The following is a 23,758-nucleotide window of genomic DNA, read 5'->3' as shown; positions in this document are numbered from 1 at the left end:
GCTATACGTGTAATGTGGTGCTATACTTGTAGTGTGCTGCTATACCTGTAATGTGGTGCTATTCGTGTCATGTGGTGCTATTTGTGTAATGCAGTGCTATTCGTGTAGTGTGGTGCTATAGATGTAATGTGGTGCTATTCGTGTAATGTGGTGCTATTTATGTAAGAATGTGGTGGCAATGTATGTAATCAGGAGCGGAATGGCCACTGGGACAGATTCCGCTGCGCTGGTCCCCTGTGCCTGTGTTTCACTACTTGTGTGTGCTCCCTACCTGCACTGTGCTGTATGTAGTGTGTGCTCCCTCCCTGTACTGTGCTCTGTGTAGTGTGTGCTTCCTCCCTGTACTGTGCTGTGTGTAGTATGTGCTCCCTCCCTGTACTGTGCTGTATGTAGTGTGTGCTACCTTTCTGTACTGTGCTGTATGTATAGTGTGCTCCACCTCCATGTACTTTGAAACATATAAGGTAAAAAAAGGGGTTTGTAGAGTGAAAAATCAATAAAATCAGAAGTAGATTAAAGGCATGACAGCAGTGTCTGGGCATATCAGTCCTAGGGGTAAATTTACTAAGATGGGAGTTCTATTTAACATGGGATGTTGCCCATAGCAACCAATCAGAGTCCAGGTATTATCTTCTAGAAGGTGCTAGATAAATGAGAAGTAGAATCTGATTGGTTGCTATGGGCAACATCCCATCTTAAATAGAACTCCCATCTTAGTGAATTTACTCCTTGTGTATTCAGACATATAGATGTACATCAGGGAAGAGCATTGTAGCAGCATATACAGAAAGTCGCATGTAAACATTAGCATAATTTAAAGCAAAGGAGTCCCTAAATGTGTATATCTCAGAAACAGGACCTCTGAGGAGTCACCCCGTCCTCCTGACAGGCCCCTGCCCATCTACAGACTCCGCCCCATTAGGGCTGCTTCCATAAATTTTCTGGACTGGTGTTCGATCCCAATCCGCCCCGCCAGGTGGACTCCCATCCAAGTACTAACCACGCCCAAGACTGCTAAGCTTCCAAGATAAGATGAGACTAAGCATTTACAGTGTTGTGTGGCTGTAGATGAGCTTTGTGGTTTGTGTTTGATCTTTTCTACTTCTAACTACTGGTACAAAAATTAATAAGTTTCAAAATGGAATGCATCAAGAGAACTTTGTTGGTAGTATACAAATATCTACAGCACCTGTTATCCCAGGTGGTCTATCATCCAAGTACTAACCAGGACCAAAACTGCTTAGCTTCCAAGATCAAATGAGATTGGGCATGTCCAGCATGGTGTGGCTGCAGATCAGCTATGTGATTTCTGTTAGAGCTCTTCTACTACTAACTACTGGTACATAAATAATTAAATTTCAAAATTGAATACATCAAGAGAACATTGTTGGTAGTATAAAAATACATATAGCACCTGGTATTCCCAGGTGGTATCCCATCCAAGTACTAAGCAGGCCCAACACTGAATAGCTTCATGATCAGTCAAGATTGGGCATGTCCATTGTGGTGTGAATGTAGATGAGTTTTTTGATTTCTGATAGAGTTCTTCTACTTCTAACTACTAGTACATAAATTAATAAGTTTCAAAATGGAATGCCTCAAGAGAATGTTGCTGGTAGTATAAAAATAACGACATCAGGGGGCGTGGCCAGGACGGGCATGGAGTAGCACACACATTGTGCAACTCTCCAGCCAATATATCCTTTAACTCTATCCTGTGGATCCCCCTGGGACTGACCTGTGAACTGGGGCTGGGTGAATGACTGGTGCCCCCCCTGGAGTGCCCTGGACCGTCTGCTGCTGTCTCCCCGGCCGTTTGTAGGCCGTCCTGAGTGTGGCCTGACGAGATCTGGAGCTGCTGGGGACGCCGCGGGCTCGCGCTCCCCCTCCACCCGGAAGTTCGGCTCCGTCACCTTTGACCGCCGCCTGATGCGGCCGCTGCGGGCGGATACACGGAGCGAAGGCGCACAGCACACCGCTCCGTTCAGCGGTACGGACACCTGGGGCGGCCTCTGTGCGTTACTCTGACCACTCTGTGGTGCCTGACCGCGCTGTCCCGCGGACTGCTCACTGGGCCTCTGCTGCTACATGCACGGACGCTGCCCACGCCACGAGATACGGGGGTTTGTTTCCTGCTGCGGGGGGGTGCCCTTGCTGGGAGTCAGTGCTGGGATTGTCACCCTCTCTCCCCCCTCTCCTATCCTGGATGCTGTGAAGTGGATGCTCCTACCAGTATAAATATAATTACAGGATCTGAGTTCCCCTGCCAGGCCCAGGATTATTAAGGGACTTGCCTCACTGTGCCTTAAAGGGATAGCGACCGTTCAGGTGGAAGTTGCCTAATTCCCTGCTTCAGCCCACAACACTCTCAAAACCCACTGTGCCGACATTCAGCGACACAACCAATAACACTGGTCCTTCTATATATATATATTCTTCCCGCACCTCCTGGCCCTCTCACAGTGTGCTAGTGCCTGCGCCTCCTCTCTCTGCCTGCATTGCTTTGATATATAACTGGTCGAGTGCGGCGGCATTGTGTTATCCAAAATGGTGAAAGGCCGCCAACAGAATGCGGCGGCGGGCGCAATGGAGAGGTTTGTCCGCAATCCCGGTCCTCAACGGCAGAGGAGGGAGACTACACAATCTGAGGCACCGCCCCCATCTCCTACACACAGCTCGGCTTCGTCTGAACCGCCCGATGCTACATTACAGAGAGTGTTGGATGCCGTAACTGCTAGTGAGGCCCGCCTGGCTGATAAAATTGGGCAGCTGCAGTCTGACCTCTCCATTATCCATCAAGACCTTCAGCGGGTGAGGGAGAGGGTGGGTGAGGCCGAAACCCGTATCTCCAATGTCGAGGATACTGTCACCCTGCTGGGACGGCGTACTGATGCTTTGGAGTCTCAGATGACTGATGTGCGCAAAAAACTGACGGATATGGAGGGACGCTTACGGCGCAATAATGTCCGCTTCATTGGCTTGCCCGAGAAAGAGGAAGGCTCATCTCCAGAAGAATTTCTAGAAAAATGGCTTCGGAATGCATTTGGGTCCGAAGAATTCTCGCCTCATTTCACAATAGAACGAGCTCATAGAGTTCCGATGCGCCCATTACCTCCGGGGGCTCCGCCCCGTACCCTCATCGCCAAGTTCCTCCACTTCCGTGACCGGGACACTGTTCTGAAACTTGCTCGCACGAAAGGCCCTTTAAAATGGAATGGGTCGCCAATATCGGTCTTCCCGGATTTCGCGGTGGAGGTGCAGAAAGACAGGGCCCAATTTCTGCCTGTTAAGAGAAGACTCCGTGAACTCGACCTGCCATACGCTATGCTCTTTCCATCGAGACTGCGAGTGGTGGCTGATGGTGAAACAAAATTTTTTGCGACTCCTCGAGAGGCGTTGATCTGGCTGGATAGACGCTTCCCGGCGGGACGGGCTCTTGCTGATCATTGATTGATTCCTGTGACTCTAGTTGCATGAGATTTTCTGTGCAGGATATGATTCTATGTATATTTACTGGGGGGCTGCAGGATGAGGAAATGTTTAATTATCTATGTGTTGCTCCTTGAGGATGTGGGGGTGGAGGGAGGGGGATAGTTTTTTGCCTGATTTTTTCTTCTCATATAGGCCAATTATATTTCTATTGCTGGGTTGCGGGGGTTGGGGGGGCTGGGGGGGGGTGGGGGGCTGGGGGGGGGGAATATATCTGTGGTCCACATGTATCCGATAGTATTTTGTTCTTAAGTCTCGGGGGGAGACTTTATATGTTTCGCCCCTTTTTCTACCTTTTAGGGGTGATTTAGTTTAATAAAACAAGATATATGATCACCAATGCGCTAGTCACACATGTTCAAAATAAGGTCGAATTATCTTACATCAAACAATGTTTCCGGAATAGTCAACCTCTTTTCTAGAATCCCTCCCAGAATGATCTGGGTGCCGTGCGAGAGAGGACCTTGGTTAGAGATATAGCCTCTTATCCTCACATATGACTCCACCACAGGGATAGATGTTACCTTTAAATTTTCAAAGATAAACAAACATAGTGCAAGTACAGTCGAATGCAACTTTTGATTTGATGTTTTAATAAATTGCACTCACAATATACAAATAGATAAAAAGCATGTAGACCACTTATAGTGGATATGGATATATGCCAGGCATTCGTGAGGTTACCCTCCCAGATCTCAAATGGGGTGATGTGGATCTGTGGTCCGGATACACTGTACCAACTTGTAGGAAACTGTCACCGCCAGGGATAATCCAAGGAAACACCAGTCACCACGCCTAAAGCTTTTCGGACCTCAGTCCTTCATCAGAGGCCCATTTGAGATCTGGGAGGGTAACCTCACGAATGCCTGGCATATATCCATATCCACTATAAGTGGTCTACATGCTTTTTATCTATTTGTATATTGTGAGTGCAATTTATTAAAACATCAAATCAAAAGTTGCATTCGACTGTACTTGCACTATGTTTGTTTATCTTTGAAAATTTAAAGGTAACATCTATCCCTGTGGTGGAGTCATATGTGAGGATAAGAGGCTATATCTCTAACCAAGGTCCTCTCTCGCATGGCACCCAGATCATTCTGGGAGGGATTCTAGAAAAGAGGTTGACTATTCCGGAAACATTGTTTGATGTAAGATAATTCGACCTTATTTTGAACATGTGTGACTAGCGCATTGGTGATCATATATCTTGTTTTGTTGACTGTTTGGGGACTTGTGAGGAGTCCTTTTTTTCACTGAAGCTGCTGTTCACAGTTGGCGCGATATACAGAAATATTTCTTTTTTGTGATTTAGTTTAATGGCTGAGAGTGTTCTTGTTTGTGTTTTGTTTTCTCTTTTCTCAGGGCCATTAGATTCTTGGCTCCACCCAGAATATAGCTCGTTGTGTGCTTTGGGTTTGAGTCAGTGTTCTGTTTGGGGATCCAGGTATGCTGCAGGTTGGGAGTAGTGTACAGGGCGGGGGGAGAGGGGAAGTTAAAGGCTATGGTTATTTTTTGTATGGATGTCTGGAGTTTGTGTATGTGTGGCTTACGAATCTATTTATTGAGCGGTGGTGCCTTGTAATTGCGTACCGCGAGGGTGGATCTGGCTGGCTGCGGGCTGTAGCCCCTATTATCATTATAACGACTCCTCATGGTTGGACTTAGGATGTTGTCGTGGAATGTGCGGGGACTTAACGATAAGATTAAGCGATCTCTGGTGCTTAGACAAGTCAAACGGTATACCGCTGACGTGGTATGTCTTATGGAGACTCACCTGGTGGGCAGTAAGACCCTTGCCATTAAGAGACCTTGGGTAGGTTGGGCATTCCATTCTACACACACTTCTGCCTCTCGGGGGGTCTCTGTCCTTGTAAAGAGGACTGTTCCCTTTGTGCTGGACTCAGTACAATCGGACCCATGGGGGAGATATGTGTTTTTAAAGTGTAGAATTCATTGCAACCCTCTGCTTTTGTTATCCGTATATGTGCCTCCCCCGTACTCTTCCGATGTCCTGAAAAAAGCTGCAGGGTTTATGGCCTTGTCACCGGGAACACCTGTGGTCTGTCTGGGGGATTTCAATAATGTGTTAGATATAGCGATGGATAGATTCTCTACTACTCCCTCGGGTCCACATTCTGGAAGGAACGGCTTTGCTGATGTTGTCTCTGGGCTGGGCCTGGTCGATCCTTGGAGACTGAGACATCCATCAGTTAAACAATATTCATGTTTTTCACATTCCCACTCCTCGTTCTCTAGGATCGACCTGGCCCTTCTATCGAGCGATCTGGTTCCTAGGGTTCGGGATAGCAGATATGAGACTAGAGGTATATCGGATCATTCTCCTTTAACACTGGTCTTGGATTTTAATTGCTCTAGAGGCCAGGCTGTGTGGAAGTTCAATCCGTTCTGGCTTGTACATATGGGCGATGGTTCCGATTTGGTGGCTGCATGGCGGGAATTTTTTGAGTTAAACAAGGCTGGGCAGTCTATCTCTAATTTATGGGATGCGTTTAAGGCCTTTTTGCGGGGAACCTTAATTAAACGAGTGGCTAATTTAAAATCCTTTTTTAGGCACCGGGAGTCCGAACTGGAGACCCGAAGTGTTGCTGCAGAAGCACAATATTTACAGGATTGTTTGGATAGTTCCAAGTCTGCATGGTTGTCAGCCCAGGGGGAGTGGAGGGAATATCTCATGGAAAAGACTCAGCATAGACTCCTCTTCTCTTCTCATGCCTTTTATGCTTCTGGGGATAGGCCGGGGTCGTATTTAGCCTCCCTGGCACGGGGTGAGAGATCTTCTAACATCGTGGTTAAAATTGAGGCCTCAGATGGTACCACTTTATTGCAGACTCCACAGATTGCATCGGAATTTGTGTCCTATTATAGGCGATTATATAGCTCTAAATTAGACTGTACCCCGATGCATTTAGATTAATATTTACAGACTATACAGATTCCCTTGCTGACTTGTGAGGCACATGACTTCCTCGAGGCACCTATTTCGCCAGAGGAGATTGTGGCTGCTATCAATGCTGCTCCCAATGGGAAGGCTTCGGGACTAGACGGCATACCGTCTGAGCTCTATAAACGTCATTTAGATTTTTTTGTCCCCCAATTACTTGAGTTATATAATCAGATATTTACACAGGAATCTCTCCCATTATCTATGGCGGAGGCATTGATTATTGTCCTTCCGAAGCCGGACAAGGATCATAGGAAGGTTGATTCTTATCGAACTATTTCCCTTCTGCCGACCGACATTAAAATTCTGGCCAAAGTCCTGGCATGTAGACTAAATCAGGTCATTACGCAGCTTATACACCCCGATCAGACGGGGTTTATGCCCAATAAATCAACATCCATTAATCTCAGACGTTTATTTACCCATCTACAGATCCCCCGTGAGGCACCCTCATCCATAGTTGTATCATTGGACGCCGCTAAGGCCTTTGATTCAGTGGAGTGGGAGTACCTGTGGAGCATCATGCGCAAGTTTGGTATAGGCCCTAACTTTATTAAATTTGTTCGGTTGATGTATTCATCTCCCATGGCCAGAGTGGCGGTGAATGGTTTTGTATCACACTCCTTCCCTTTGTCTAGAGGTACGCGTCAGGGGTGCCCACTGTCCCCTACCCTGTTTGCTATGGCCATTGAACCCCTTGCATGCCTTCTACGGGCGAACTCTGAGATTTTTGGTTATAAAGTGGGCACCAGGGAGGAGAAAATAGCTCTATATGCCGATGATATTCTGCTATTTGTGGATCGCTATGCTGAGTCTATGCCTAGGATTTTAGAAATTATTAATACATTCGGGTGTTACTCTGGGCTCCTGATTAATTGGGAGAAATCCTCCATTATCCCGCTTCAGGGCGAGGTTCCTGCTTCCCCATTGGTTGCTCTCCCGTTAAGATGGGTGAACTCCTTTAAGTATCTGGGCATTTGGGTATCTAATGACCCTCACAAATTTACCTCCCTCAATGTCGCACCGCAAATAACTTATCTTCGCAATAAAGTGAAGGTCTGGGGGAAATTGCCCCAGACAGTCACAGGGAGGGTTAACATGGTGAAAATGGTCTTTCAGCCCAAACTCCTGTATATTCTACAACAATCCCCTGTATACATCCCTCAGAGGACTTTCAAACGAATTGATGGTTTATTATCTTCCTTGGTTTGGGCTAGTAAACGGGCATGGTTGAAACTTAATACTTTGACCAGGTTAAAAACTTCAGGGGGTTTGGCTCTTCCCAACTTTCGTTTTTATTACTTTGCAGCACAATTAGCACATCTCTGGGAATGGGTTAATGATTCTAACCTATCGAGTCTGCATTCGCAGTTGGTAATGCAGGAATACCCAGGTGGTTCCCCATTGAGACTGCTTCTCTGTGGAAGCGTCAAAATGTCGGCACTACCACTCATAAAACAATATATTACTATTTGGAGGCTGGTGCACCTTATACTGCAAGGACAGGGTATTGACCCTGACACTCCACTGGACAATAAATATGGATTGCCCGAGTTGTGTCAGCTTCAAATCAGGGGGGTATGGGAACCATGGGGAGTGATTTCATTGGGACACTTATATACTGACGGGTTTTTTAGATCCTTTCAGCAGCTTCAACATGAATTTAATGTCCCCTCTGCATATTTTTTTCGCTTCCTTCAATTGCGACATGCTATGTCTGCCCAATTCCCTGATGGCCCTCCGGCGCTTACTGATTCCCCGGTCAAATTGCTGTTGCAAACGGTGGGACCCGGACATTTAGTCTCCAAAATATACGGGCGTTTACTTCAAATGCATCATATAGACCACCTTATCTCCCTTAGGACTAAGTGGGAGTCTGATCTGGGTCCATTATCGGATGACATATGGGAGGGTGCTCTGGGATCGTGCTGGCTTTCAACTTCATCTGTCCGATATCAGCAAATTCAGTTGTTCGTGCTACATAGGGTATATATGACCCCAGTGAGGCTGTCACATATAGGGGGATCCCATAGCTCAAAATGTCCCAAATGTGGTAGTCTGGGAGCAGACTTTTGGCATATGATCTGGCTATGTCCCTTGGTGACGGTTTTTTGGGAGGAGGTTATGCGTGCTATAGTTGATACAGGTATCCCCTCTTCCGTACTTACACCTATCTCCTGTATATTAGCGGCTATGGATGAGGAGGTTCTGGATCCGCCCAGTCGACGCTATGTTGTGAACCTCTGTGCTTTGGCCAAGGTTTGCATAGCCAGACTGTGGTTGGCTAATGAAGCCCCAGCCCCACAATCCTGGTTTTCTCTGGTTAACACCTCTGTTACACATGAAAAATTTGTATATCTGGCCAGGAATGCGGAAAAAAAGTTTATTGCTATATGGGGAAGGTGGATGAGCTCTCGCTATTTTATTTCACGGATAAGTGCTGCTGAGCCCCAGAATTATTTAATTAACAGTTAGGGGTGCCTTCTGTGGGAGATCTCTGGGGTGTGTGGCCCGCGGCCGGCCGGGTTCCAATGTGTGATAATACTGTGGCAACGTGTAATACGCTGTGTGTAAAATTTATAGTAACACTAGGTCATCACTGCTCTGTTGATATATGACTTTGATTGGGATACGTGTCCGCACGTCCCGATATGCTCTCTATACACAACCGTAAGCCTATTGTTGATTTTGTTGCTTTCTAATTGTTTTATTGTTTTAGTTTGTATTTTTTAGGTTTGTTATGTATTGCCCTTGGCAATGTTTAAATGATAACTCAATGTAAAACCCAATAAAAATTTATTGAATTTAAAAAATAAAATTAAAAAATAACGACATCACCTGGTATTACCAGGTGGTCTCACATCCAAGTACTAACCAGAACCAACACTGCTTAGCTTCCAAAATCAGATGAGATTGGGAGTGTCTAGTGTGGTGTGGCTGTATATGATCTTTGTGGTTTCTGTTAGAGCTCTTCTACTTCTAAATACTGGTACATAAATGAATACGTTTGAAAATTGAATGAATCAAGAAAGAGAACGTTGTTGGTCATATAAAAAATCCTCCAGCAGTTGTTATTCCCACATGGTCTCCCATCCAAGTAGTAAACAGATCCAACACTGCTTAGCTTCCAAAATCAGATGAAATTGGGGGTTTGTCCTGTGTGGTTTGGCTGTAGATGAGCTTTGTAGTTTCTGTTAGAGGTCTTCTACTTCTTACTACTGGTACATAAATGAAAAAGTTTCAAAATAGAATGCATCAAGAGAAAGTTTTTGGTTGTATAAAAATACCAACAGCACCTTGTATTTCCAGGTGGTCTCCATCCAAGTAATGACCAGAACCAACACTGCTTAGCTTCCAAGATCAGACAAGATTGGGCATGTCTGGTGTGGCTGTAGGTGAGCTTTGTGGTTTCTGTTAGAGCTTTTCTACTTCTAACTACTGGTATATACATGAAAAGTTTCAAAATGGAATGCATCAAGAGAACGTTGTTGGGCGTATAAAAATACCTACAAAACCTGGTATTTCCAGGTGAACTCCCATCCAAGTAGTAACCAGGCCCAACACTGCTTACCTTTCAAGATCAGATGAGATTGGGCATGTCCTGTATGCTGTGGCTGTAGATGAGCTTTGAGGTTTCTGTTAGAGCTGTTCTACTTCTCACTACTGGTACATAAATGAATACAGTAAAATACAAATGTAACCAACGCTCTACTTATCTAGATATTTAGGAGGGTGGCAGCAATACGTGATTGGGGCTAAACCCAAAGCCTCCAGAAAATTAATAAATGACGTTACCAGGGTTTCACAACTGCGCCTGTGTGAACATGTTGTTAATATTATGAAAAAAAAGGGGGGGGAAGAGAGGGAACAGTATGAGATATAGATGTTTAATCTACTACCATAAGTATTACAAAGCCATAATTTGCATAATACAAACTAGTGGAAACAAAAGAAAGAAATAAGTAAATAGAATAAAATAAAGTTGTAATGCTACAGGTAAATGTAAACGAAAAATGGAAATTTTGAGTCCAAAAGTCTGGTGTAAATAGAGTGTGGCGTCCCACCTCTTTAACACACTGATGTAGTTCTGTACTGAGTAAAACAACACAGTGGGAATGGAATCTCTAAAATGAAAATGGAACTTTGGATTGGAGAGTCCGTTACAGATGTTAAAAGTTCTCCTCTTTTCAGAGGCAGGTTCTGGTCCGGTTGTGGTAACAATACTAAGGGGTACCCCAAATTGGATAGCAGAGGGACAAGGTGACCAGGGGATAAGTTAACTAATTGCTCCGGACTCACCGCTTGTCACCTCTGCCACGGACGGCGGGAAGCGCCTGCATCCTCAGACGTCCACCGCCTGCTGGGTCCGAGGGATGCAGTCACGTCTCTGGGGGGAAGGTAGCACTGGCTTTGGGACCCACAAGGGGACTGTCCGCCGTGAACCCCCCCTCCTACGGAGTTGTTACCTTATCTCCTGTGCTTGAATCCCGTCATTCGCTTCCACGGCTTCACTCGGTCTTCTTTGCGGCTGTTGATCGGTACTCTGCTCACTGGTCTTGCACCTCTCGGCCACGTGACTCAATCCTCCTCCGTAGTGCCTCCTATGTCCATGGTGTATTTCGTATAGAAGTAGTTGTAGCGCACCACTGTGTTGTGTATGGACGTTGAAATAAAACTGAAAGTGCAGTGTTTTTCTCTCCAACGCGTGTCGACCCGTTTGGGTCTTCCTCAGGGAGTCCTTAATTGCCATCTTTGTTGAGGGCTTTTTATGCCCATAATTGATTACGTCATACAAGTGGGTGTGTTCTTTGGTTCTTCACATGAACCACACGAATAGCTACACAGTATTAATGAAAATAACATGAATGATACAAAGTATTTGAACAGAAGTGTATAGTAAACACTGAGCAGTAAATGTAAAGAGATAAAGAAATAAAATGCAGTTGTGTGAATGAAAAATGATTTTATAACATATTAAAGTGCTATATCACATAAATTGTCCTAAGACTGTATTGCTAATTGGATTGAATAAATGCATGAATTGATATTTATCTGAGAAACCCTAAATTAATTAGGGGAGTGAGGGGTTTTTTTGGTTCCTAATACTCAGTTATTTATATAATTTATATAAATGGATGATAGATATAAATATGTTAAAATAAATGATAATACAATTGATAATGTATTGAATGATGTCAAATTTAGGATGTTCGTACAATTCCATCCATTAGTCACAATAATCCTCATTTCTCAGAGTCCTTCTCAAATGAATGGGATACACAGTTTGCAGGGCAGACAGCTCTATTGACCGTCAATTCATCACTATTGACCTCACTTCATTATCTAAATTGAGGCCTTGTGGTCTCAATGTTTTTAGGGTGTATATCCACCTTAATTCCTCTTTATTGATTTTCTTCAAGAAATCTCCTCCTCTCCAGTTGGGTGACACTAGCTTGATTCCCAGAATCCTCATACCCATAGGGTTGCTGTCATGTAGTTCTTTAAAGTGATGTGACAGATTGTGTGTTTCTAAACCCTTTCTTACGTTCCTGACATGTTCTGCTACTCTTGTCTTTAGGGGTCTTGTCGTTCTGCCTACGTACTGTAATTTACAAGGGCATTCAATAAGGTATATTACCCCTTTACTATGGCATGAGATATGTTCCTGTATCTCAAAATCTTCCCCTGTTTTGTTGGAAACAAAGTTGGTAATCCTTTTGGTGCTCACTTTGTGTGTTCTACAGTAACTACAAGTGCCACTTTCGGTCATCTAGAGGATGAGGTACTAGCTGATAAACTCCCATCGAGACCGAAAGTGGTCTATAGAAGAGCGCCAGACTTAAGATCCAGATTGTCACATAGTCACCTTAGAAAGGTAGAGACAATACAGACCACCATGACAGGACAGAGACTTAGTAAAGGATTTTTCCATTGCGGCACTTCTAGTTACTGTAGAACACACAAAGTGAGCACCAAAAGGATTACCAACTTTGTTTCCAACAAAACAGGAGAAGATTTTGAGATACAGGAACATATCTCATGCCATACTAAAGGGGTAATATACCTTATTGAATGCCCTTGTAAATTACAGTACGTAGGCAGAACGACAAGACCCCTAAAGACAAGAGTAGCAGAACATGTCAGGAACGTAAGAAAGGGTTTAGAAACACACAATCTGTCACATCACTTTAAAGAACTACATGACAGCAACCCTATGGGTATGAGGATTCTGAGAATCAAGCTAGTGTCACCCAACTGGAGAGGAGGAGATTTCTTGAAGAAAATCAATAAAGAGGAATTAAGGTGGATATACACCCTAAAAACATTGAGACCACAAGGCCTCAATTTAGATAATGAAGTGAGGTCAATAGTGATGAATTGACGGTCAATAGAGCTGTCTGCCCTGCAAACTGTGTATCCCATTCATTTGAGAAGGACTTTGAGAAATGAGGATTATTGTGACTAATGGATGGAATTGTACGAACATCCTGATTTGACATCCTTCAATACATTATCAATTGTATTATCATTTATTTTAACATATTTATATCTATCATCCATTTATATAAATTACATAAATAACTGAATATTAGGAACCAAAAAAAACCCACACTCCCCTAATTAATTTAGGGTTTCTCAGATAAATATCAATTCATGCATTTATTCAATCCAATTAGCAATACAGTCTTAGGACAATTTATGTGATATAGCACTTTAATATGTTATAAAATCATTTTTCATTCACACAACTGCATTTTATTTCTTTATCTCTTTACATTTACTGCTCAGTGTTTACTATACACTTCTGTTCAAATACTTTGTATCATTCATGTTATTTTCATTAATACTGTGTAGCTATTCGTGTGGTTCATGTGAAGAACCAAAGGACACACCCACTTGTATGACGTAATCAATTATGGGCATAAAAAGCCCTCAACAAAGATGGCAATTAAGGACTCCCTGAGGAAGACCCAAACGGGTCGACACGCGTTGGAGAGAAAAACACTGCACTTTCAGTTTTATTTCAACGTCCATACACAACACAGTGGTGCTCTACAACTACTTCTATACGAAATACACCATGGACATAGGAGGCACTACGGAGGAGGATTGAGTCACGTGGCCGAGAGGTGCAAGACCAGTGAGCAGAGTACCGATCAACAGCCGCAAAGAAGACCGAGTGAAGTCGTGGAAGCGAATGACGGGATTCAAGCACAGGAGATAAGGTAACAACTCCGTAGGAGGGGGGGTTCACGGCGGACAGTCCCCTTGTGGGTCCCGAAGCCAGTGCTACCTTCCCCCCAGAGAAGTGACCGCATCCCTCGGACCCGGCAGGCGGTGGACGTCTGTGGATGCAGGCGCCTCCCGCCGTCCGTGGCAGAGGTGACAAGCGGTGAGTCCGGAGCAATTAGTTAACTTATCCCCTGGTCACCTTGTCCCTCTGCTATCCAATTTGGGGTACCCCTTAGTATTGTTACCACAACCGGACCAGAACCTGCCTCTGAAAAGAGGAGAACTTCTAACATCTGTAACGGACTCGCCAATCCAAAGTTCCATTTTCATTTTAGAGATTCCACTCCCACTGTGTTGTTTTACTCAGTACAGAACTACATCAGTGTGTTAAAGAGGTGGGACGCCACACTCTATTTACACCAGACTTTTGGACTCAAAATTTCCATTTTTCGTTTACATTTACCTGTAGCATTACGACTTTATTTTATTCTATTTACTTATTTCTTTCTTTTGTTTGCACTAGTTTGCATTATGCAAATTATGGCTTTGTAATACTTATGGTAGTAGATTAAACATCTATATCTCATACTGTTCCCTCTCTCCCCCCCCCCCTTTTTTTCATAATATTAACAACATGTTCACACAGGCGCAGTTGTGAAACCCTGGTAACGACATAAATGAATACATTTCATAATACAATGCATCAGTAGAACGTTATTGGTTTTATAAAAATATCTACAGCACCTGGCATTCCCAGGTGGTCTCCCATCCAAGTACTAACCAGGCCCAAGACAGCATAGCTTCCAAGATCAGATGAGATTGGGCATGTTCTTTGTGGTGCAGGTGTAAATGAGCTTTGTGGTTTCTGTTAGAGCTGTTATACTTCTCACTACTGGTAAATAAATGAATAAGTTTAAAAAGTAGAAAGCATCAAGAGAATGCTGTTGGTAGTGTAAAAATATCTACAGCACCTGGTATTCTTAGCTGGTCTCGCATCCAAGTGCTAACCAGTCCCAACACTGCTTAGTTACCAAGATCAGATGAGATTGGGCATGTACAGTGTGGTACAGCTGTAGATGAGCATTGTGGTTTCTGTTAGAGCTCTTCTTTTAAGTACTGGAACATAAATGAAAACGTTTTAAAAAGGAATGCATCAAGAGAATGTTATTGGTCAAATAAAAATCTGGCATCTGGTATTCCCAGGTGGTCTCCCATCCAAGTATTAACCAGGCCCAACACTGCTTAGCTTGCAAGATAAGATGAGATTGGGCATGTCCATTGTGGTTTGGCTGTAGCTTTGCTTTTTGGTTTCTGTTAGAGCTCTTCTACTTCTAACTATTGGTACATCACTAAATAAGTTTCAAAATGTAATGCATCAAGAGAACGTTGTTAGTATTATTAAAATAGCTATGGCATCTGCTATTCCCAGGTGGTCTTCCATCCAAGTACTAAACTGGCCCAACACTGCTTAGTTTCCAAGATCAGATGAGATTGGGCATGTCAAGTGTGGAGTGGCTGTAGATGAGCTTTATGGTTTGTGTTAGAGCTCTTCTACTTCTAACTAATGGTACATAAATTAATAAGTTTCAAAATGGAACGCATCAACAGAATAGTGTTGGTAATAAAAAACATACTTAAAGCACCTGGTATTACCAGGTGGTCTCGCATTCAAGTACTAACCAAACCCAACACTACTTAGCTTCCAAACTCAGATGAGACTGGGCAGGTCCATTGTGGTGCAGCTGTGGATGAGCTTTGTGGTCTCTGTTAAAGCTTTCCTACTTCTAACTACTGGTACATTAATGAATAAGTTTCAAGATGGAATGCATCAAGAGAACATTGTTGGTAGTATAAAAATACCTACAGCACTAGGTATTCTCCATGTGGTCTCCCATCCAATTACTAGCCAGGTCCAACAGTGCTTAGCTTCCAAGATGAGAAGAGCTTGGGCATGTCCAGTGTGGTGTGGCTGTAGATGAGCTTAGAGGTTTCTGATAGGGCTTTTCTACTTCTAACTACTAGTACATAAATGAATAAGTTTCCAAATATAATGCATAAAGAGAATGGTGTTGGTAATATAAAAATACCCAGAGCACCTGGCATTCCCAGGTGGTCTCCCATTCAAGTACTAACCACACCCAACCCTGCTTAGCTTCCAAGATCTTATGAGAGTGGGCATTTTTAGTATGGTGTGGCTGTAGATGAGCTTTTTGGTTTCTCATAAAGTTCTTCTACTTCTAACTACTGGTACTTAAATTAATACGTTTCAAAATGAAATGCATTAAGAGAATGTTGTAGGTAGTATAAATACCTGCAGCACTTTGTAATCCCAGGTAGTCTCCCATCCAAATGTTAACCAGGCCCAACGCTGCTTAGTTTCCAAGGTAAACAGAGATTGGGCATGTCCATTGTGGTGTGGCTGTAGATGAGCTTTGTGGTTTCTGTTAGAGCTCTTCTACTTCTAGCTACTGGTACATAAATGAATAAGTTTAAAAATGGGATGCATTAAGAGAACGTTGTTGGTAATATATAAATACCTACAGCACCTGGTAATCCCAGGTGGTCTCCCATCCAAGTGCGAACCAGGCCCGACGCTGCTTAGTTTCCAAGGTAAAAAGAGATTGGGCATGTCCATTCTGGTGTGGCTGTAGATGAGCTTTGTGGCTTCTGTTAGAGCTCTTCTACTTCTAACTACTGGTACATAAATTAATATGTTTAAAAATGGAATGCATTAAGACAGGCATGTCCAAACTGCGGCCCTCCAGCTGTTGTGAAACTACATATCCCAGCATGCACTGACACAGTTTTGCTGTCAGAGAATGCTAAAGCCTGTGTCAGGGCATGCTGGGGTGTGTAGTTTCACAACAGCTGGAGGGCCGCAGTTTGGACATGCCTGCATTAAGAGAATGTTGTTGGTCATATAAAAATATCTACAGCACTAGGTATTCCCAGGTGGTCTCTCTTCCAAGTACTAACCAGATTCAACACTGCTTAGCTTCCAACATCAGAGGAGATTGGGCATGTCCAGTGTGGTGTGGCTGTAGATGAATTTTGCAGTTTCTGTTAGAGCTCTTCTGCTTCTAACTACTGGTACATAAATTAATAAGTTTCAAAATAGACTGCATCAAAAGAACAGTGTTGTTAGTTTAAAAATAACTGCAGCACCTGGCTTTTTAAAGGTGGTCCCCTTCCAAGTACCAACTATGCCCAATACTGCTCAGTTTCCAAGTTCAGATTAGATTGGGCATGTCCATTGTGGTGTGGCTGCAGATGTGCTTTGTGGTTTTTTTTTACAGCTCTTCTTCTAACTTCTGGTACATAAATTAATAAGTTTCAAAATGTAATGCATTAAGATAATGTGTTTGGTTGTATAAAATTACCTGCAGCGCCTGGTATTCTCAGGTGGTCTCCCATCCTAGTACCAACCAGGCCTAACACTGCTTAGCTTCCAAGATCAGATGACATTGGGCATATCCAGTGTGGTGTGGCTGTAGATTAGCTTTGTGTTTTCTGTTAGAGCTCTTCTACTTCTAACTACTGGTACATAAATGAAAACGTTTCAAAATGGAATGCATTAAGAGGGTTTTTTTTGGTCATATAAAATTACTTACAGCACCTGGTATTCCCAGGTGGTCTCCCATCCAAGTACCAACCAGGACCAACACTGCTTAGTTTCCAAGATCAGATGAGATTGGGCATATCCAGTGCTGTGTGGCTGTAGATGAGCTTTGTGTTTTTTGTTAAAGCTCTTCTACTTCTAACTACAGGTACATAAATTAATAAGTTTCAAAATTGATTGCATCAAGAAAACGTTGGTAGTATAAAAATACCTACAGCACCTGGTATTCCCAGGTGGACTAATACTGCTGCCCTCTCATGTGCGGCAGCTCCTGGTACCAGGATGTCAAGCCAAATTATTTATTTTTTAACAGTTTCTTATATAGCGCAGCATATTCCGTTGCGCTTTACAATTAAATCTTCAGTTCCGCGTTGCTGACAGTTATTGCAGCTGCATGGGTGGCCATTGCCCTGGTTCCATTATTAGTCCTCTCCACCGGGTCCTGAACCATATCCTCCTTTTCCTCCTCTCCAGCAGGGTGTTCTAAGTTCCATTGCTCCAATTATTTGATTAGAGACTCCTTGGTATCCAGAAGATTGATTACAATTTTTCTTGCATGACACAGTCCTTACAGGACTCCTTTCTTGCTGTGTTTGTAGCATTGTGCTGCTGCCTTCATTCTGCTGAAATATCTTGCATCCATGCTTGTAACCATAGTGATCCCACATCTGCCACCAAATGTGAAGAAACTGGGTTCCAAATCACTCAGGCACGGTGGGAGATGAAAAACCAACAGTGGTTTATTGAACAGAATCGGTTATAAACAGCTCAATACACTACTGTAATCCAATTTCACACAACTATTCCCACCACAAACTCCTGACAGAACATTACATCTTAGTCAAGGAGCATAGAATCTCTTCCTTGCTCTGGGCTCAGGGCATGGTATGATTCCTCAGCTCGACCCATCAAACTAGGCACTAAAAATTTTGACCACTTCCTCCCAGGTATATCATGCATATTCATTGCGGACTCAAATACCTGAAGGTGTGTGGCAATATCCGTCGCCGATTAAATAAAGCGCAGTCCATCCTTGTAGCCCATTTGCCGCATCTGTCTTTCTTCCCACACTGGTGCTGATGCCATCGATGGTACCATGACAGGTCTCCCCAGCACCTCTCCCAATACTGCTGCCCTCTCATTTGCGGCAGCTCCTGGTTCCAGGATGTCAAGCCAAATCTTCAGCTGTTCCGTGTTGCTAACAGTTATTGCAGCCACATGGGGAATTACCTGGGGAAACAGTGGAAGTGGCTTTTGAGGGGGAAGAGTTAAGAGACAAATTGTCGGATTTTGCTACTTCCCTGCAGCCTAAATTCAATTTACCTTTGGCAATAGGGCAGGAGCCCCAACATGTTACTGCCATTTGGCAGATTTTGGACATGCAATCCGGGGAGGTGGGAGGAGAGCCCCACACTGTATCTGGTGCCATGGCCAAGCGCCAGCATGTGCCCGTCCTAATGCAACTGACAAATTTATGCTTGGGACATTTAGATAAAATAACCTCTCCTGAAGAAGTTCCAGTGGCGAGAGGTGTAATTCACCACCAGGAGGGAAACTGCTCTCAGCCAGCAACCCACTATTTGCTGTTCTCCACTTCTAACTACTGGTACATAAATAAAAAAGTTTCAAAATTTAATGCATCAAGACAACATTGTTGGTAGCACAAAAATACCTATAGCACCAGGTATTCCCAGGTTGTCTTCCATTCAAGTACTAACCAGGCCCAATGCTACTTAGCTTCCAAGGTATAAAAAGATTGGGCATGTCCATTGTGGTGTGGCTGTAGATGAGCTTTGTGGTTTCTGTTAGAGCTCTTCTACTTATAACTACTGGTACATAAATGTATAAATTTCAAAATGGAATGCATTAAGACAATGTTTTTGGTCATATAAAATTTACCTGAGCACCTGGTATTCCCAAGTGGTCTCCCAGCCTAGTATCAATCAGGAATAACACTGCTTTACTTCCAAGATCAGATGACATTGGACATATACAGTGTGGTGTGGCTGTCAATGAGTTTTGTGGTTTCTGTTAGACCTCTTCTACTACTAATTACTAGTACATAAATGAATAAGTTTCAAAATGGAATGCATCAAGAGAATGGTGTCAGTAGTATAAAAAATACCTACAGCAACTGGTATTCCCAGGTGGTCTCCCACCCGAGTATTAACAAAGCCCTACACTGCTTAGCTTCAAGATCATATGAGATTGGGCATGTTCAGTCTGGTGTGGCTGTAGATGAGCTTTGTGGTTTCTTATAGAGCTCTTCTACTTCTAACTACTAGTACATAAATGAGTAAGTTTCAAAATAGACTGCATCAAGAGAACGTTGTTGGTCGTATAAGAATAACTACAGCACTTGGTATTCCCTAGTGGTCTCCCATCCTTGTACAAACCAGGACCAACACTGATTAGCTTCCAAGATCATATGAGATTGGGCATGTCCATTGCAGTGTTTCTGTAGATGAGCTTTTTGATTTCTGTTAGAGCTCTTCTACTTCTAACTACTGGTACTTAAATGAATAAGTTTCAAAATTGAATGCAACAAGAGAACATTGTTGGTAGTTTAAAAATAGGTGGGAAACCACGGAACGAGTGGGAGAGTTACAGGCATTTATAAGTATGTTTTGGTCCCAGAGTTATTTGCTACCAGGGACATATAATTGGGAATCTGGTGAAGAACTGAACAATTGTGGATTGCATAATTCCACCAAACCGAAAAGGCCGGTCTTTAATTCATATGGCAGCAGCAGCCGGCAATGGAGTCCTGGTCCGCAACAAGGGAACTGTTAGGTTGAAAATCCTGACTGTTATGAACAAGCAATGGTGGCGCTGGTCAAAGGTGTCCACTTGGGGTCTTAGAACCTGACGCGTTTCGCTGCTCCAGGCAGCTGCTGCCGTATGAATTATACACTACTGGAGACCTTCAAATTGGAACACGGAACTGTTTCTCCACTGTGGACCACGACTCCATTAAAGGTTGCTGTTGCCTTACGAACCATACATTATTGAAGCCTTCTAAATTGGAACACGGAACTGGTAATCACATCCAAGTGGATGAATTATTAACATTCATTGTCAATTTCTGGACATACTCAATGACTGTATATATGCTAGCAAATCCGCACCCTTTTTTTGGCGATATTACAAATCTGGTCATAATCAAATTATCTCCACTAAGGGCACGCTTCTGAGACTTCTATTTACTACTAAGGATTTCCTTGTGTTGTTATCTGTTACACTTTTGTTAATGTATTCATATTAGACCTGGTTTCCTATTGTTTACTAACACCACAGTGGACACTCAAAGGGTGAGTCATATAAGGTACCATTGTCCCTTCTTGTTTACTCCCTATTGCCCAACAGTGAGCTGACCAGACAGGGTGGCTCTCTGGCTGATATAATCACCTTGATTAGACTATGTATTGTACTCCAATGCCTTAAGATCCTAAGACAAAGAAGAAAGTAAATCACACCCCTGCAATATGAAGCTTCTGGGGGTATAAGTAGAGCTACCCATAGAGCTGAAGAGAGATAATTTGACCCAAGGCTTAGAAATAATGTCCTGCCAGAGATCCGCTGTGGAACCCATTATATTGGATTTAATTTGGACTCTGTGTTGATGGTAGAGATTTTCTGCTCCCAGACTAAGAAGTAATGTTGTGGTAGTAGTTTGTGGTGGGAATTGTCATGTGGAATTGGATTACAGAGGTGTGCTGAGCTGTTTATAACCCTTTCTGTTCAATAAACCACTGTTGGTTTTTCATCTACCATTGTGCCTGAGTGATTTAGAACCCGGTATCTTCACAGTAGTATAAAAACACATGCAGCACCTAGCATTCACAGATGGTTTCCTATCCAAGTACTAACCAGGCCCAAGACTGCTTAGCTTCAAAGTTAATGTATGATTGGGCATGTCCAGTGTGGTGTGGCTGTAGATGAGCTTTGTGGTTTCTGTTGGATCTCTTTGCTTCTAACTACTGGTACATAAATGAATAAGTTTCAAAATTAAATGCATCAAGAGAATGTTGTTGGTTGTATAAAACTACCTGAATCACCTTGTGTTTTAAGGTGGTCTCCCATCCAAGTACTAACCAGGCACAACAGTGCTTAGCTTTAGAGATAAGATGAGATTTGGCATGTCCATTGTGGTGTGGCTGTAGACAAGCTTTGAAGTTTCAGTTAGAGCTCTTCTACTTCTAACTACTGGTACATAAATAAAAAAGTTTCAAAATTGAATGCATCAAGACAACATTGTTGGTAGCACAAAAATACCTATAGCACCAGGTATTCCCAGGTTGTCTTCCATTCAAGTACTAACCAGGCCCAATGCTACTTAGCTTCCAAGGTATAAAAAGATTGGGCATGTCCATTGTGGTGTGGCTGTAGATGAGCTTTGTGGTTTCTGTTAGAGCTCTTCTACTTATAACTACTGGTACATAAATGTATAAATTTCAAAATGGAATGCATTAAGACAATGTTTTTGGTCATATAAAATTTACCTGAGCACCTGGTATTCCCAAGTGGTCTCCCAGCCTAGTATCAATCAGGAATAACACTGCTTTGCTTCCAAGATCAGATGACATTGGACATATACAGTGTGGTGTGGCTGTCAATGAGCTTTGTGGTTTCTGTTAGACCTCTTCTACTTCTAATTACTAGTACATAAATGAATAAGTTTCAAAATGGAATGCATCAAGAGAATGGTGTCAGTAGTATAAAAAATACCTACAGCAACTGGTATTCCCAGGTGGTCTCCCACCCGAGTACTAACAAAGCCCTACACTGCTTAGCTTCAAGATCATATGAGATTGGGCATGTTCAGTCTGGTGTGGCTGTAGATGAGCTTTGTGGTTTCTTATAGAGCTCTTCTACTTCTAACTACTAGTACATAAATGAGTAAGTTTCAAAATAGACTGCATCAAGAGAACGTTGTTGGTCGTATAAGAATAACTACAGCACTTGGTATTCCCTAGTGGTCTCCCATCCTTGTACAAACCAGGACCGACACTGATTAGCTTCCAAGATCATATGAGATTGGGCATGTCCATTGCAGTGTTTCTGTAGATGAGCTTTTTGATTTCTGTTAGAGCTCTTCTACTTCTAACTACTGGTACTTAAATGAATAAGTTTCAAAATTGAATGCAACAAGAGAACATTGTTGGCAGTATAAAAATACCTACATCACCTGATATTGTTAGGTGGTCTCCCATTTAAGTACCAACCAGGTCCAACACTGCTTACATTCCAAGATCAGATGAGCTTGGACATGTACAGTCTGGTGTGGCTGTAAATGAGCTTTGTGGTTTCCGTTAGAGCTCTTCTACTTCTAAATGCTGGTACATAAATTAATAAGATTCAAAATGGAATGCATCAAGAGAACAGTGTTGGTAGTATAAAAATACCTACAGCACCTGGTATTCCCAAGAGGTCTCCCAACCAAGTACTTATTAGGCCCAACACTGCTTACAGTCCAAGATCAAATGAGATTGGGCATGTTCAGTTTGGTGTTGCTGTAGATGAGCTTTGCAGTTTCTGTTAGAGCTCTTCTACTTCTTACTACTTGTACATAAATTAATAAGTTTCAAAATAGACTGCATCAAGAGAACATTCTTAATAGTTTAAAAATAACTGCAGCACCTGGCTTTTCCAGGGTGGTTTCCCATCCAAAAACTAACTAGGACCAACACTGCATAGCTTCCAAGATCAGGTGAGATTGGGCATGTCCATTGTGGTGTGGCTGTAGATGAGCTTTGCGGTTTCTGTTAGAGCTCTTCTACTTCTAACTACTGGTACATAAATGAATAAGTTTCAAAATGGAATGCTTGAAGAGAAAGTTGTTGGTAGTATAAAAAAAACCCACAGCACCTGGTATTTCCAGGCGGTCTCCCATCTAAGGACTAACCAGCCCTAGCATTGCTTATCTTCCAAGCTCAGATGAGATTTGGCATGACCAGTGTGGAGTGGCTGCAGATAAGCCTTGCAGTTTCTGTTAGAGCCCTTCTACTTCTAACTTCTGTTACATAAAAGAAAAGTTTCAGAATGGAATGCATCAAGAAAACATTGACGGTAGTATAAAAAAAAACATGCAGCACCCTGCATTTCCAGGTGGTTTCCTATCCAAATACTAACCAGGCCCAAGTCTGCTTAGCTTCAAAGATCATATGAGACTGGTCAGGTACACTGTAGTGTGGCTGCAGATGAGCTTTGTGGGTTCTGTTAAATCTCTTTGCTTCTAACTACTGGTACCTAAATAAATAAGTTTAAGAATGGAATGCATCAACAAAACGTTGTTGATTGTATAAAAATTCCTCCAGTATCTGGTATTCCCAGGTGGTCTCCCAGCCAAGTACTAACCAGGCCCAACACTGCTTAGCATCCAAGATCAGATGAGATTGGGTGTGTCCAGAGTGGTGTGGCTATAGATGAGCTTTTTGGTTTCTGTTAGAGCT

At 43.0% G+C, this 23,758-nt stretch overlaps 11 pseudogenes; all 11 read right to left on the bottom strand.

Moving 5' to 3' along the window:
- Window positions 1-1,177: 1,177 nt before the first annotated feature.
- LOC135051884 (5S ribosomal RNA) lies at window positions 1,178-1,295 on the bottom strand (annotated as a pseudogene).
- Window positions 1,296-14,419: 13,124 nt separating this feature from the next.
- LOC135051615 (5S ribosomal RNA) lies at window positions 14,420-14,538 on the bottom strand (annotated as a pseudogene).
- A 108-nt stretch (window positions 14,539-14,646) lies between these two features.
- On the bottom strand, window positions 14,647-14,765 carry LOC135051949 (5S ribosomal RNA; annotated as a pseudogene).
- Window positions 14,766-15,091: 326 nt separating this feature from the next.
- On the bottom strand, window positions 15,092-15,210 carry LOC135053701 (5S ribosomal RNA; annotated as a pseudogene).
- Window positions 15,211-16,614: 1,404 nt separating this feature from the next.
- Window positions 16,615-16,733, bottom strand: LOC135052261 (5S ribosomal RNA; annotated as a pseudogene).
- A 331-nt stretch (window positions 16,734-17,064) lies between these two features.
- On the bottom strand, window positions 17,065-17,183 carry LOC135053621 (5S ribosomal RNA; annotated as a pseudogene).
- A 108-nt stretch (window positions 17,184-17,291) lies between these two features.
- On the bottom strand, window positions 17,292-17,410 carry LOC135052234 (5S ribosomal RNA; annotated as a pseudogene).
- Window positions 17,411-19,428: 2,018 nt separating this feature from the next.
- LOC135052585 (5S ribosomal RNA) lies at window positions 19,429-19,546 on the bottom strand (annotated as a pseudogene).
- A 2,485-nt stretch (window positions 19,547-22,031) lies between these two features.
- On the bottom strand, window positions 22,032-22,149 carry LOC135052136 (5S ribosomal RNA; annotated as a pseudogene).
- Window positions 22,150-22,708: 559 nt separating this feature from the next.
- Window positions 22,709-22,827, bottom strand: LOC135051367 (5S ribosomal RNA; annotated as a pseudogene).
- A 787-nt stretch (window positions 22,828-23,614) lies between these two features.
- Window positions 23,615-23,733, bottom strand: LOC135053385 (5S ribosomal RNA; annotated as a pseudogene).
- Window positions 23,734-23,758: the final 25 nt, after the last annotated feature.

The sequence above is a fragment of the Pseudophryne corroboree genome, chromosome 2, assembly GCF_028390025.1.
Source record: "Pseudophryne corroboree isolate aPseCor3 chromosome 2, aPseCor3.hap2, whole genome shotgun sequence".
In the NCBI taxonomy this organism is placed as follows: Eukaryota; Metazoa; Chordata; class Amphibia; order Anura; family Myobatrachidae; genus Pseudophryne; species Pseudophryne corroboree.
This window is presented reverse-complemented; position numbering and strand designations above follow the sequence as displayed.